The 16,232-nt window shown below is 34.2% G+C and overlaps 1 protein-coding gene across 3 annotated transcripts in view; it reads left to right on the top strand.

Moving 5' to 3' along the window:
- The first annotated feature begins 3,544 nt into the window (after positions 1-3,544).
- Positions 3,545-16,232, top strand: part of tp53i11a (tumor protein p53 inducible protein 11a) — a 28,749-nt gene continuing 16,061 nt past the window's right edge. The window contains exons 1-3 of one of the 3 annotated variants that reach the window (XM_058783540.1): positions 3,545-3,733; positions 5,337-5,447; positions 7,183-7,293. The gene's annotated coding sequence lies outside the window, so the exon portion shown is untranslated. The remainder of the gene's footprint in view (positions 3,734-5,336; positions 5,448-7,182; positions 7,294-16,232) is intronic. The other 2 variants (XM_058783538.1, XM_058783539.1) reach the window with 2 other exon arrangements.

Genomic DNA, 16,232 nt, shown 5'->3' with positions numbered 1-16,232 from the left:
TAAATGTTGCTATGGAAAAGAGCACCACACATTGGGTTAAATAAGGTCTTTCATTCAAACATTGATAATAGCTTTTGTGAGGTACATTAAGTACAGTGAGCAAAGCTAAGAGATGACTTGTTTGGCTTGATCTTGTGTTGGTCATACATTGTAACATACTATTAATTTTGATGCCAAAATCAATAGCACAAAATGAGGTAGTGATCTATTTATGGGCTGTTCTGAGAACTTCATTAGAGATGGACAATATGACTAGCAGGAAATGTAATGTTTTGATGAGGTTTATAATGACAGTAAATGGATAAATCACATTAAATTCTTCATTTATGGGTTTGTTGTCATTAAGTTGTGGCTTCAAATGATGGTAGTTCCAGATCCTCTGCCATCCCATCTCCTCACAACTGCACAGCAAGAGTTTCTGTTGCCATGGTGACGCCTTTGGTTTCTTATGACCACTGCACTTAAATACATTAAACTGAACTCATTCAATTGTCCACAAGTACAGGAAAGTCACAATATATATGCACCTTTGATCAATTCTTTTAATGTTGCTTGAGCTATAAATTCTATAAATGTGAAAATGTTAATGTAATAAGATGGGTTATACTGTAGCCTTCATAAAACTGGTGGATTTAAACTCACTCTGTTTTGCTTGGATTGCAATAATCCTGTTTCACAGTGTCATGTTACAGTTATAATTTTACACAGAAGTTTCCCTCAACCGTCTCAAGAGCAGGAGTTTTCAAATGCTGTACAAATATATTTTAATTCAATTATTTTTTCGTCAGGGGTATGTTTCTCATTAGACTAGTAGGTTGAAAAGATCAGTTTAATATAAGGTACATATTTTTAATTACAAGAATCTAAACAATGAATGATAGAAGACTGATAGATATCATAACATACTCTTATCTTGTATTTGTACATTTTCCAGCAGAGATAAACTAAAAACAAATAGTTTCTTAATTATTATTTTTATTTCTTTTTTATGGAAATTGTTTTGATATGAAATAGAGGAACCAAACCAAAGCTCAGAGCCTGATAAATATCCTCTCTAAAGTGTCATTATTTACATCTGTATGAGTCATGTCTCCATTTAAAAGTATTTGTTCTTTGTTCCTTATGGCCATTTCTTCTTTGCTCTCTTTACATCATGCTTTGCACTTTAACTAACTGCTGTTATAAACTGTGGTTTTCTTTCCTCTTCTGTGGCAGGATGTTTCTTTTCTGCTGTTCACTTTTACATCTTAAGTCATCATCACGATCCATTAAAAGTGTCATGGGAAGCATAGAATAACAGAGGAGTGGCTCAGTATTTTCCTCTATGGGATTCCATTCTATTACATGGTTAGAATTTAACTGAGGTCATATGCAATGCAAACAGTCATATTACTTTTCATAGTATTTTATATTTTCTGTAATAGATTAACCATTAACCCGGTTCAGGCATATCATATCACTCATCACTTGTGAGTTAACATTAAAAGAATTCCTATTTTCTTGAGAGCAAGTAGGCCAGGCATGTTCTAATGTGCAAAGACTGATTGCACAGTAGTTACACTCTGCATTTGATGAGGGTCAGAGGTAATCAGGAGTGTGTCCAAACCATTTTTGTTTGAGTTAATGTGAAGAGCCTTTCAGAGGTGCATTATTGCAGGAGATGGGATTCAAACTGTGAATTGCATGACAAGACATACTTATCCACAATATTAAGCTGTTTTGGTCTTGTGTACAAGAAATATAGCGTTTTATATACTGTTGAGAGCAAGGGCATAGTGAGGTTTACTTTGGAGGTAAGATTTCTACACAATTTGAGGACTAGATGGAGGAACAAGCATGCAGCAATATGATAAGGACTTGCACTGGGCATTCAAATATATTGCATATATGACAGGAATTGACTGAGGATGCAAGTAATTAATTTCTCTAGAGAGGTTTTTGGCATGTCTTTTTATTGACCTTTCTGTGAAATCAAAGTGGGTTATTTCAGTATTTTTTCTTGCTTTTCTTATCTGGATACAGAATGAATGAATAAATGAATGAGTTTAAAAGACTTTGTCTCGGCTTTGTCCTGTCCAATAAACCTTGTAATCAGCTATTTTAGGTCATTCAGCCTGTGTCTAGACATCTGTAGTCTCATTTGTGGAATGACAGCATCTGTTGGCACCCATTCACTGCAGAAGATCCACTGATGAGTAAGTAAATTTCTGGGTGAACTGTTCCTTTAAATTGTGCCTTCTATATGTTCTGGAACTGCCTTGCACTACATCTTCACTTCAGAAACTAATTTTTAAATTGTAGTATATATACAAAGTGCAAACTTAAATAACCATACCATGTGAAGCATTCCCAACCTAGTCTGCATCTACGCCAATAGTGCATTAACTTTGTATTAAATAAATCATAACTGAAAATGTCTTCAACCTGAGGGATTCATTTCCTTTTCTTTTTTTTTATTACTTAATAAATGCATTTATAAATATAAATAAATATCTGTCTTGAGGTTGGATGCTTCACAGGGCAGAAAATAGATTCGGCAATGAGAAATTTTCAAGTGCTGATAAATCTTCAGATTAATTTAGCTCATACAGTCTGCACTGATAAATGGCTTCTGCTGAGGCACTCAGGCAAAAATCTTAGATTTGTTTTCATGAGAGAGATTAAAGCACCTTTCGTCGTATTACATGAATTGATTGAGTGATTCAGTTTATGCCTTCACAATATAAAAGATGCTCACAATAAATTACAGATTCCCAACAGCTGCTTCTGATTTATGCTGAAGAGAGCATGTTCAACAGTTCACACTAAATTGGCTGCCTTATAGTCCTATTTCTTGTCTTTAATAATGAAGAACATTCTGTCTGGTCAGATGGGCTATATCTCATTAACTCAGACATTTTGAGTCCAATGTCCAATTACACAAGTTAAAATTCCAATATCATCATATTTTTGTAATGGCTCTTGGGTAAAACAGAGATCACCAGCTAACATGAATCATACCGGCAGAGCACCATGGACCAGAAACTACAGCAGGGATAATACACACAAAATTGAAAATTCTGTCATCATTTACTCACCCTATTGTCATTCTCAGTGTTCTGTTTGGAATATGATAAAATAATTTTCATTTTTGGGTGAACTATCCCTTTAGGCTATTATTCTTTTTTATTTATTTTTCTTCCCCAGTAATGACATCGCCTACTATGCAAAATTGTAACATTTATTATTTTTCATACAAGAAATATTGCTCTAAATACTATTTTCTGCAAATATACTTGCCATAAGTCTTAATATCTCTGCCCTACTTTTTGCTAATGATCCCACTTTACTTGAAAAAAGTGTGCAATGCAGTGCCTAAAAGTGTCTGTGTATGAATATCACACAGAAACAACATTTTTGTTTTTTACATTCACATGTGTCATCAATCTCAAAGGCATACTCTGACACATATTGACTGCTTTATTGGCACCTTATATGGCACCTTCAGCTTCATATGAGGACGAAAACCCTTTCGAGACATGTATGCTGTCTGAAACGCAAACCTGTAATTTTAGACGATAATGTTTAGTCAGCTACATTCCTTACGGTAGGTTCCCGCCGCAGCGCGCGAATTCTCTTCTATCCCTTACGGTAAGTGCGTGCGGCTTGTGTTGGTTTTGCGATTGTCACAACAGTAGCACGCGAGCGGCGCACTACATCAAGATAGCACACAACAGCTTGTCTACGAGAAAAGGTAAAAATGGATAATGATTTCTCTTTCTTATGAAATGCTAGCTGCAATTCTACATTTAAAGTCAAGCATTATCGCTGTTGCTTTTGTTCAAAGAGAGCAAAAGTGTTAATAGGACAATTTTCTTTTTGAAGGAAAGGAGTGTACACAGTTAGTCACCTTCTTTCTGTTTGGTTCGATTAAAGAAACCCTGGAAACATCTTCTACGGTTATTAAATACTTACCATTTAAAGTATTATTCTACTTTAGCTTTAGACAAAAGAGAACAACTGGCTGGCATTGAAAAGTTAGCGAGTAGCGAGTTTTGTATAACAAAATGGAAGTGTTTTGACATAGTCTCTTTGTTATGAATACAGAATTATTTTCTGATTTGTATTAAGGACATGCTATATAGTCAGCTTTTCAACATAAACTACTTTTATTCTTTAGGAGTTTGAGATGGACAGTTAGTATATTGGATAACAAAATGTTGCCTGTTAATGCTACCGTTGTTTTAAAACTCTTGCTACACTTATAAATGGCTGTTTAAGTAGAAGTTTTCATTATGCAGTGGATGAAAATCCAGTCTAATATACTGTTACACTTTCTTATAACACAGAACTGGTGTTAACAGTCTTATCTATTTTTCAGAAGCACAGAATTGTATCTAAAGCACTGATTGCATCAGTGGTTAGGGACAGGGTTTCCATCTACACAGCACTGATACAGTTTAAGCTAATGACACTCTTATCTAAACATGTCTTGTTTATAACCAAGTTTGATAGGGACCCCTAGTCACTTTTCAAGAAAAAAAAGAACAAATGTTTTTTGCACGTTTTTAGGTGATACCTGTAATATTACAAATAATTTAATCAAGATTTATGCAGAGGGGCCGGCCACAAGCTGAGCAAATAACAACATGTTTAATTAATATTTGTTTAACTAACAGAATTTTATGTATGATTTTGAATCTGAAATAGAAAACACTGCTGTTCTCATTTGTAAATGTTATTTCTTAAATGAATTCATATCTAAAACATTTTTCCACCACTGTGCCATCTGATGGGTTTCAGCACTTAGATACAACTTCAGTTTTTTTATTTTTAATGTCAAGGATGCAAAGTCATTGAGAAGAGCAAATAACAAATTTTGCCATATATATATATATATATATATATATATATATATATATATATATATATAAAAAAAAAAAAAAAAAAAAAAAAATATATATATATATATATATATATATATAAAATATATATATATATATATATATATATATATATATATATATATATATATATATATATATATATATAATGTATATACATATATTTATATATATATATAGATGAAATATTGATCAAATATTCAGTGTATGTTGATTGAAACACATTGATTGATAAAGCCCTAACTAAGAACCCGAAGGCTTTAATGGACAAAGTAGAAATAGGTTTTTTCTTTTCAATGCTTTTAACAGATTTAGCTTCTAAATGAAATTGGCACCTAATGTGATGTTCCTCACTATATGGACTTCCATTACAGGAAACACTCTTAATTGGGTCAGTCCCCTGTGCTCAGTCTGACTTCTTCACATTAATTAATCATTTTCTTTGTTCCTCAGCTTTCTGTAGATGCATGGTGGAATTTGTATCTGAGATTTTACTGGAAGACGCTGGACCATATGTTCAGAGAGTGGGATTTTAAATTCTGCGTCCATCTTAATTGACTAGAAGTAAGTAGTTTACATGTTTTTTTTTTTTTTTTTTTAAATATAATGATTATAAAACAATGGCATGTTTATAATCCATAATATTATTAGAATTTCTTTTATTTATTTATTTATTTATTTATTTTTTCAGAAAATCTCAGTTTTGTATATTTTTACCCAGGGCCGCTGCTGGCCAAATGAGTGCCCTAAGCAGAATTGTATTGTTATGCCCCCTCTGTAAAATATTATGGAAGTAAAAAAAAAAAAAAAAAAGCATATAGGGATCAAAATAAAACTTTAATAAAATATAAAAGTAAATAAATAAATAAATTGTAATTAAATTACATTATTTACAAATTACAATTGTAGCTCTAGACCGTTACCTACAGCTGCGATTTACAGTTGTCTTATTGATTTTATAGTCTCAAGCATTCAGAAATCATGCAAAAGAAAATTAAGCAGTTTTACTACGATAAAACCATGGTAAAAAATTAAGGGTTGTGATGTCCACGTTTTTGTTGAAGAAATTATAGAGGCTGTAGCATTTCTATCGCAAAAAGGTGGCCAAAAATTAAAGATTAAGTGGATATTTGAATTAGCCTGTGTCAATATTAAACAAGGACTTGATTGTACTGTAAGTGTAACAGCAGCAACTACCAGGCCTTTGGCGACCTTTACAGGCATTTGTAATAATATGTAATGTACATAAATTGTTTATTTTGTATTACATTATGTATTTTAACAGTGTTATTCAATGAAACCATATAATTATTAATTAACCAATCATTAATGCCTCATTGTTTTTATATAATGCATTTTAAGAAATTTTAAAGGCAGATGTTGGCTTAGGGCTGTTTTTATAACCACAAAAAAATATTATCCTATACTTCTTTGTAAACTATTATTTGAAGTAACAAAACCATGGTTACTTTGTGGTTACCATGGTTACAAGAACCATGATTGCTGGCTTTATTCGTAGTAAAACCATGGCTAATTTTTATAAGGGAATCTCAGAGAGAATATTAGATGCGTTGTTGGTGATTAAATTATTACCGACATTAAAACGCGTTATTAACATCAATAGCCAAAAAGGTTTCACAGGATTATGAATGTAGCCTACCTGAAAGTGATGCACGGGCTTCATCTTTTTTCTTTTCTCGGCGCCGGATTGCTGATGTCTTTTCACGGGTATAGTTGTCCATAAATTATAATCATTTGCATTCCGCCGCAAACATGAGGTGCGAGCGGATGCGGGAATGGCGCGTCACGTGTGCTTAGCCTGCTGCCTACTTTGTTCATCATAAAATACATTTTTTGTAATGATATGTGTTTATATTTTTATTTATGTATATGTATACATTTTTTTTCTTTGAGCAACTGGGATGTTGCCCCCCTGGGAGATGGTGCCCTACGCAAACTGTGTACTCTGCGTATAGGGAGCGGCGGTACTGCTTTTACCATTAATATTTTTCTAAATCTAAGAAAAACACGCAAAACACGTCTAAGGTGAAACAAGCAAAATATGAAGGTGGTACTTCAAGCTTGAACTGTTCTGTTGGAAAATCAATTTTTATTGAATGACCACACAGGTCAGGGGCCAGATTAATTGTTTTAAATGTTTTATTGCATTCATTTAATTATAATTAATTGCAATTCATTAATGCAATAAATTGCCTGCAGCCATCATTTTTCATGGTCACACGAGTCAATACAATCATGACACTTAAGATGAATGAAATGCTTCCTAAAGCCTTTTTAGACGTTGTGTCCTTTTGCTGTAGAAAAGCGATTTTGTGAGGCCTTGGACTGAATCACTGAGGAAGATGCATGCTGTGCTTCATGAAGTGAAACATTAACAGCTCTGATTGAGGTAATGGCTCTGTGCTTAGTCAAATGACCGGATCATCAGTAACCCCAGGCCAGAAGGAAACGTTGTTCCCATTCAGTGGTAAATTTGTAGGTATAAGGTTAGGAGTGTGAGGGCTGTGGAATTATTTTACGGTAGAGCGGGCACATTTTTGGTTTCACCTGTAGTATGTCAAGACTGGTGCTGGTGAAGTATATATCTGCTTTTTTGGGCATATTAAACAATATGCATCCAAAGTTGCAAATAACAAGTGTCTCTTTGTCTTCCTGTTACTGCTAGAATTAGATTTTGAAAAAGTGTAAAACCAGTGATTTTAGCTTTATCATCTTCACCACCCAACACCCCACCCATCCTAGCCATGGCATTTAGCAGACTAACACTCCCATCTTTCCACATAAAAGCCCTCATCTGTCTCAATCTATAAATTTGCCTCACAGTTTTGTTTAGTCCTTGGACTTGACGTCATCATCATATGACACTACATGACCTTTTTTATAAGATCATTTGGCATGAAAACACAGAAAGTAAGTATAAATAAAAAGAGAAAAGCATCCAAGCTTGCCCAGATAATAAGCATCTTGTGTATTGAACAAGTTTTAAGCATATGCATTACATCATCTGTTTAAATTTGGTTTGTTATGACCAATATTGTAAAGTAATAGAGAGACAGATGGCGGGTCGATTAAGGTTAATGATAAATGATGGTTTTATGTGATGCTTGGTTTCTAATGTTTTCATTTTTGTAGCCAATGTTTACTCCGTTTATTAAAGGATTTTACAGTCTTGACAGAAGAATTTTAGAGGTTTTGGAGGTTAACTTCCTGTTTTGCAGATCATTTTGACTTTGATGTGGCAGATGCTGTGTTTTCATTCAAAGAGCACGGTGAAGTACTTCTCACAGTATCGGCTGATCGCCTGTCACATATTAGGAAGGGCAATTATTTGATTTACTAAATTCCCCTTCGGATCAATAAAGTATTTATCTTTCTATAAATAGCCTATTGACCCTCCACATGCTCCATTGTCTGAGATATGAAGATTCCTATGGCATGGGAGGCTTCATTCCACTTAACCATGTGAAATGAGATGCAAAGGGTCTTTTGTGAAGCAAAGTGCTGAATGGCTGTAGCCTTTAAATACAAACCAAATTGATTTTTCCCCACACATAGCCATGGAAAGAACATCCTCAACCCTTTAACTGTCTGACACAGATGACTGCACAGCAGCAAAAAGGGCTTTCCGTCCTCCAACCTAATTAGCTTTAGGGGTTTTTGTCAGGAACCTCTCTGGCAAAAGCATTTAAATATTTAGCTGTACTAATTTATTTTTATAACCATAGACTGTTTAAATTTTGCAGATTTGGCTAAATGCTCAGGATTTTTGCAAGTGCACTGAAATGTTATATCTTTCCCCCACAAGAATGTCAGTCAATTAGAATGACTGCAGATGTTATTCTGTATTTTACTGAACTTTATTACAATAAACACACTTTCAGGGAGAAAAGGGAATCAGGCTGAACTGTTTACCCAGAATCAATTACAAACGCATTATGATTATTTTCTTGATGGCTGTGTGCAAAATCTTTAGTGTATAGGAAATGCAAGGAATGGGCATTTACCTATTTTTGGCACTGAAGATTTTAACTCAGACATGTTGAAGGCAGAGGAATGATTTGCTTTCTAGTCACCACTGAATAATTGTTAAATAGGCTATAGTTTGATACTGATTTGATGCTGTCAAAGTTTGATTGAGAGGCAGGCTTGTAATTTAATGGTTGAACGGTTTCTTTTGTTAACTTGGTGTTCATGTTCAGAGATGGCTTATTACAGCTAAAGGTATCCAGTGTAAGCAAACGGCTTAGTTTATTATTGCTCTGAGCCATCGGGGAGGAAGAGTGTGGGAGACAAATTCACTGTGAGTGAATCAAATTATTGCTGTGATAACTGAAAATTCTGGTTTGGTCAGTTCAGCGTTTTTACAAATATCATGAGATGTTATTCAGTGTTCTTAGATTTTAATGGCATGGGTCATTAATCTCATATCATAGCTGTTGCATTCCTAATATAGTTTGTGCTTCATGAATGCTGTTAACTTGGCCCACAATAATATCTTCAGCTTTCTTGTCTTGTAGGAAACTTTGTTGATGAGATCTAATTTGGTCATGCCACTTTCTGCTGTTCGTTTAGGGTGCAGATACAGATTTTACTTCATTTTTTGCATTTGAAGTTTACTCATCTATATAAATATTACATTACAAGATATTAGTGTCATTGTTAATATTTTGAATTCGATGATTTCATATCTTTTTCATTTTAAGTTTTAGTAATTCTGTTGTGTTTTTGTCATTTTTATTAGTTTATGTCTATATGTCTATAATCTTAGTATGTATTTGTTAGAGCTTTCTACATGGAAATATTGAACAAATTCTGCATTTTCACTTGTTTGAACTAACTTGTGCAATGTAGAACCTTTACCACATTATTTTTCTAGTGTAGTAATATTGAAATATAACCTTATGACAACTGAATGAATTTTGTACAACAGGGTGTCTTCCTGTCGCCCTGTGTTTTATTCGTCTGGTGGAAAAATTGAAGTGTTTATTGTTTAGAGGCTGTCTATTCCTGCTGATGAATCACCTCATAGGTTGGAATATGAGCATTATGCCAGCTCTGTTTTACTTCACCGGGACTGTGCTGCTTGTTCACATTATTTCCACTGAGGTGACTGAGAGCAGCTCCTGGATTTACACACAGCAGGCAGAGCTTTCCTTCACATGCCAGCTGCCAGAAAGCACAATTCACAGAAATTACGATGTGGTATTTTTGTATCTGAAATTACAGAAAGGTAGCACTGGATGTTTTAATACACATTAGGTGATAAATAAAAAAAATTACAGTGCCAACTTAATTTTGAGCACTGATTGTGGGAACTGTTTGTGCTCCAGTAATTCGGAATAATGAAAATGCTATCAGCTTAAAACAGCCCATTTCACTGTCTGCTATTTAACAACTTTATACTGGAGGTGTTTCTTGTAGACCTCATGCAGCTGCTTTCAGAGGCAGTTCTGAAGATCCAGCGGAAAGTGTCATGCAGAGCTCTTCAAATCAACATGACAGGCCTGACAGCTTAAAGCATCAGACTTAGAAAGGCTCAGATTCTCTCAAAAGGTGTTGGTTCTGCTTGCAGCTAATGACTCTTAGCTGAAGGCATTGCATTGTAATAATGGGGGAAAACTGCTTTCCTTGACAACTGAAATGGAACCTACTTAATATAGCACAGTGAAGCACTGGCTAACACATAGATTAGATATTCAACACAGAGTCACCTCCATCTCATTGTTTTGTTTCTGTGAGCAGTGGATGCCTTGTTTTAAGGAACCTTTAGACTCCAAATTTGTGCTTGGGGTGAAATGTTTAATCTGTCAGATCCCAATTCATGTAATATGCATGACTGTAAATCCCACCCAGATCTGCACTGACCTTTCTTATCTGCTGAGTATGAGTGTGTGTTGTCATGGCGAAAGCTTGACTGATGTGTAGACATGAGATCAGGAAGTTCATCTCTGCTGTTCAGACTTTGAAATGTCTCTGTTGTGAAGGGTTCTTCACATTCAAAGCCTGCTATTTTCACTAACCTCTTCTACCTCGCATAGATGCAATGTTTTCTTAAGCAGCAGGAAGCAGTTAATGACTAGATTACTGCCAAACTGTTTGTTTCGGGTCAAGAGGGCTCTGTCACAAAAAGGTTACCGAGCAACAGGCCGAAAAGCTACATGATTTGTCATTGCTGGGTGCATGCATGTAAAATCTATTTTAATGAATTGAGTTATTGAGAAATGAGTTATTGTAGGCCAGTTGAGGTTAATTATAGCCAAATGCACAATGTAAATACACCATAAATGAAATGCCTCTGGTGCTTTACTCCATATGATGTTAAATGATGTAATCGTCCTGATTTGTAGTACTTTTTAATGCGATTATGTCAATGAACACTTTTGTTTACTCTTCCTTTAAGTTTTTTTAAACTCATAAATCTCATGAGAGCCCTGCCCCAAAAATTCATCTTTTTTTATGTCATACAGAGGAAAGTAAAAGATGGAATACGCTATTTGACATTTGCCCAGATTTTTTCCCTGATTTGCAGTCTGGACAAATCTGGAGAGTCAGTCTGCAGGTTTAGGAAGTTGGAGATGACAGATTTCAGATGACAGATTTTGACTTGCTGTTCAAAATCCATTTGGATTTTAAGTCATGTTGACATAATTGTTTCAGTTAATGATGACAGAATGAAAACTTTTTGGGCAATCACTTCCTTTAAAGGTATAATTCAACCAAAATTCTGTCATTAATTACTCACCCTCATGTCGTTCCAAACCTGTAAGACCTTTGTTCATCTTTGGAACACAAATTAAGATATTTTTGATGAAATCCGAAAGCTTTCTGACCCTGCATAGAAGCTACGAGAATATTTTTTGTGTGCAAAGAAAACAAACTTTTTATTTTTGTCAGAAAGCTCTCGGATTTCATCAAAAATATCTTAATTTGTGTTCCGAAGATGAATGATGATGTTATGGGTTTGGAACAACACAAGGGTGAGTAATTAATGAGAGAATTTTAATTTTTTTGGTGAACTAACTCTTTAAATATAATTTAAAATATATCTAATGCACATTTTTATGCACTTTTTTTTGTTATTTATTTTATATTAATCCTTAACGGAGCAGTAGATTGAATCATTTTCTGACTCCATCTCTGTGATAATCCCAGAAAGTGAAATGTAATTTAATTAAAAAAATAAAATAAAAAATACATAGAATGGACATGAATTTTTATTTAGCCAAACTATGTAGAGTACAGTGTTGGTGTGCTGTGCAAGAGCAATGTATATGTAGGCAGGTTATAGTGCAGATGGGGTCTTAAGTGTTCCAAAGAGGCTAGTAATGGAAGCGGGAGAAGCCTTCTTGATAATGTTAGTAAGTTAAGATGCTGCAGATTGTATTGGTCACGGGGGGAAGTGGAGAGTTATTTAGGGATGCCCTGCAGTATCAGCATTTGCTTGCAAATGCTAGTTCACACTGTCTTAATAAACGTCCAGCAGGTGTATACCTGTATACGCCATCAGTATACGCGTTTCTGCTTTTTGGTGATTTGCACAGAATCTTCAGTCGCTGGTTATCGGGTCATGGAATGTTTGAACAGTCTGGTGTGATTTTTCCATCAAACCCTGACATAATCAGACTTAATCATGAACCGTTGCCTTGACAGTGAGGTAAACGCCTCTGCCAACTCTTTAGAAATTAATGTGTGTGGATGTAACTGCTGTAGTAAAATCAGAAAAATGTGTATATATATTATGTATTGTATATATGATGTGTAATTGAAGAGTAATTCATCAGTTATTTTGAAGATTTCTGTAGCATCATCTTCAGCATCAGAACACAAGAAATGGAAATGCTGAATTCAGTGCTCATCAGTAATAATTTAATAACTTTCACATTCACTTTATGGACTTCTCTTACATAAGTTAAAACATTTTTATGAGTGGGTTGGTTCAGAGCTTAAAATACTTTATTATAATTTTTTTTTTATACAGACTACCGTTATAAAATTTGTGATTTGTTAGTTATAAGTTATAAGATTTGCTCTCGCCAAAGCTGCATTTATTTGTTACAGTAAAAGCCAATACAGTAAAAACATTCATATTATTTCAGTTTAATTTAGTTGTTGCTCACCTTCTTATTTAGGGGGAGGTTTTTGTTCCTGCACCAAATTACCAGGTCAGCCAACTTCATTCTCCACGCTGATTCATCATCATTTCAGTCATTCTGCTGCTGTCAGCAAAATAGATAATTAAAGAGTTTGTTGTGGGTACATTTTAGTGTTTATTGCTCCCTTGTTTAGATCTCTTCTAAGCAATTATCTTCCAAATTTAACTCTTATCCCAAATGATTTGTGCGCCCATATTTTACAAGTAAACAAAATCAAAATACTTGTCATCTTTTAAAATAAATTGAAGAATTGGCAACCTGATGTAAAATCATTTTTTTTAATTGTCAGTTTAAACACGTTGGCAAACACTGGCGTGATTAAGCAACACATTGTAAGCACACGACTAATCTAGAATTAAAATGTTTGGCCTCTGTGAGCTTCGTAAAACCGTCTTTGAACATAAATACAATGACATAGAGGAAATGAGATGCTCAACATTTGAATAGAGGGCACATCATTAATAACAGCCAACCTCAAATAGCTGATTAATGATTTGAGAGGCATGATCCCTGAATATATTTATGATCATATGAAAGGCACAAAGTTCATACCATTTGTGTTACTAGGCAACTGAAGCAACTTAGCGTTTGCTGTGAAGATAATGATACAAGATTGAAGAACAATTGGATGAGCTGTCATGGATGGCAGACTGTGAATAAAAGGGATGGAGCAGACAGTTTACGGTTTGCATTTATAATGGCGTTGTACTGTATAGCCTGAAGGTTTTTTAATTTTTTCTGCTTAGGGTTCTCAGGCTGAAGGGTCTAAGTGTCAAAATAACTGCTGTGAAATGAACAGGTGGTAAGACCGGTTTTCATGAGCAGCTGGGACTGTGATATACACCTGTTCAGAAAAGGATACTGATGAAAGGATGAATATGACAAGTTTATCGCTCATTGTCATGTCATGTTTTTTTGTATATTAATATGCATGGTGACAGTTAGTGCAATGTATATGAATTTGCATAGTGTCTATTTCAGTGTTGATTTGTGACAGTCTTTTGGTGAATTGCATTTTAAAAAATAAATTTCGAAGTATAAAAAATGCTGAAAAAAAGTCACCAATGCAGATTTGCTATTACAGTATATAGGGCTACAGTGAAAAATACTTATGATTCAGTCACATTTGTAGTCTTCCCAGCATACACTAGGACATGAATAATTAATATTAAATATATCTCACTGAATTGATATTTTTATGAGAGTTGTTTGATGACTTTTTGTCACCGTGTTCTATCACTTTGTATTAGCATACTGTCCTGGAACATTGCAGAGGTGTAATTCTTTGTGAAAGACCGTAACAGACTTTTACTTTTACTAAAGCAGTTATAGTGAAAGTATGAATCCCATAGGGTTAAAGCCAAAAGCCTACTTAACTTTCATTAAATCAGTGGGATTATATCTCTTTAGAGACGATGTTAATTGCATTTAGAAATGCATTAATACTCTATTTAGACTTCAGAATTTATTTTCTTTAAAAAAAAAGCTCTTTAGTACTGGCAGCTGTTGGTTAAATGCCTCAGTAAAAGAAATTTGTGCTCCATTTTGGCAAGTGGCTGCAGTTTTTCCTCTTTCTTTTTTATTAGCTGCCTGCTCAGTTGTCTAATGGGAATGGGTTGAGTAATGGAATAGAACAAGAGTTTTAACCCTGCAGTTCTCCTTTGGCAACATCAGTTAATCTTTTAGCAGTAAGCAGCATCTAGTGTCTCAAAATAAGTTGAGCAGCCTCAGTCTGTGCTTTCTGTCCTCGTTAGATCGAGGGCTGAAGAGCTGAGATCAACATGGGGCAGCTGTTGTCATGAATCAGGCTCTATTCATTAACACCAAACCTAATCAATTAGATTAGACAGGCTTTGGGTTGTTCAATAAGCAGTCTGCACAAGATATCAGAGAAACATGTCCTCTTCCCCTCTGTGCTGCAGATATCTACAGCCTTTGAAACTCTTTGAAAGTGTGTTCTGTATATATACAGGATAACAATGTATGATATAATGTATAGTTATTCCCACCTGAAATGAAATTCTTTCATGCTGTTCAAAGCTTATTGACTGTAAAGTGTAATGCATGACAGAGTCATCGCTGCCTACGTTTTTCTGAAATTAACCCAATGTTCATGGTCATTTTTTTTTTAATATCAAATTTTATGTTTGGTTATATGCTCTCTCCTATAATTGATACCTACATTAAAAACAACATGAAAATGTAAAGTAATGATGTTTTTGTGTTGTCTATGCTGATTTTGGAGTTTATTTAAAAATGTGGTAAAATGTGTTAAATAGAGTTAATACTTTTATTCAGGGTACATGAAATTAAGAATAATATTTCAAATAAATGCTTTTTTTGAACTTTGTATTCATCATATAATTCTAAATAATTAATCATGGTTTCCACAAAAATAAAAATTTTTTTTGGAAACTGTTTTTAACATTGGTAATAAAAATGTTTTTGAGCGTCATATCAGCATATTATAGTGATTTCTAAAGAATCATGTGACATTGAAAACTGAAGTAATGGCTGCTGAAAAGTCAGCTTTATATTCACAGGAATATTTTACATTTTGAAATATATTAAACAGATATTTTAAATTGTACAAATTATTTTACAGGTTTACAGAATCGAATGATCGAATAAATACAGCCTTTTTGAATATTAGAAACTTTTTTTGTGGCATTTTTGTCTTTTATTTAGATAGAACAGTGAAGTGAGTGACAGGAAGCAGTGTGGAAGAGAGAAAGGTGGTGAGATCAGGAAAGGTCCACAAGCTGGGATTCGAACTCGGGATGCCTACAGTGCAACAGCGCTATTTATTGGCATGCTGCCCACAGGGCTATTGGCACTGACTATAAACTTATTTTTTAAAAACATTTTACCAACCCCAAAATTTTTAACAGTATAGTGTATATTACAAACATGCAAGAGACATGGGTAATATGTAGAATTTTGTGAATGAAGGGCATTGTAAGGGAAATCTGTGGAGATCTACACACACACTCATTCCCTGTGCCTGGTTATAACCTTGGTTTTTTTGGAGTCTTTTAAAATGTTTTTAGTATATCCCTATTCAGAAAACACAGTTTACTCTGGATCTTTGTGTGTGCGTCTGTGTGGGAGGACGTGGGTTTGTTTCAATAGGTCACACTGAAATGTTTATATATTTTTATTTTGCTGTCTTGTT

Source organism: Onychostoma macrolepis, chromosome 07 (assembly GCF_012432095.1).
Source record: "Onychostoma macrolepis isolate SWU-2019 chromosome 07, ASM1243209v1, whole genome shotgun sequence".
Lineage (NCBI taxonomy): Eukaryota > Metazoa > Chordata > Actinopteri > Cypriniformes > Cyprinidae > Onychostoma > Onychostoma macrolepis.
This window is presented reverse-complemented; position numbering and strand designations above follow the sequence as displayed.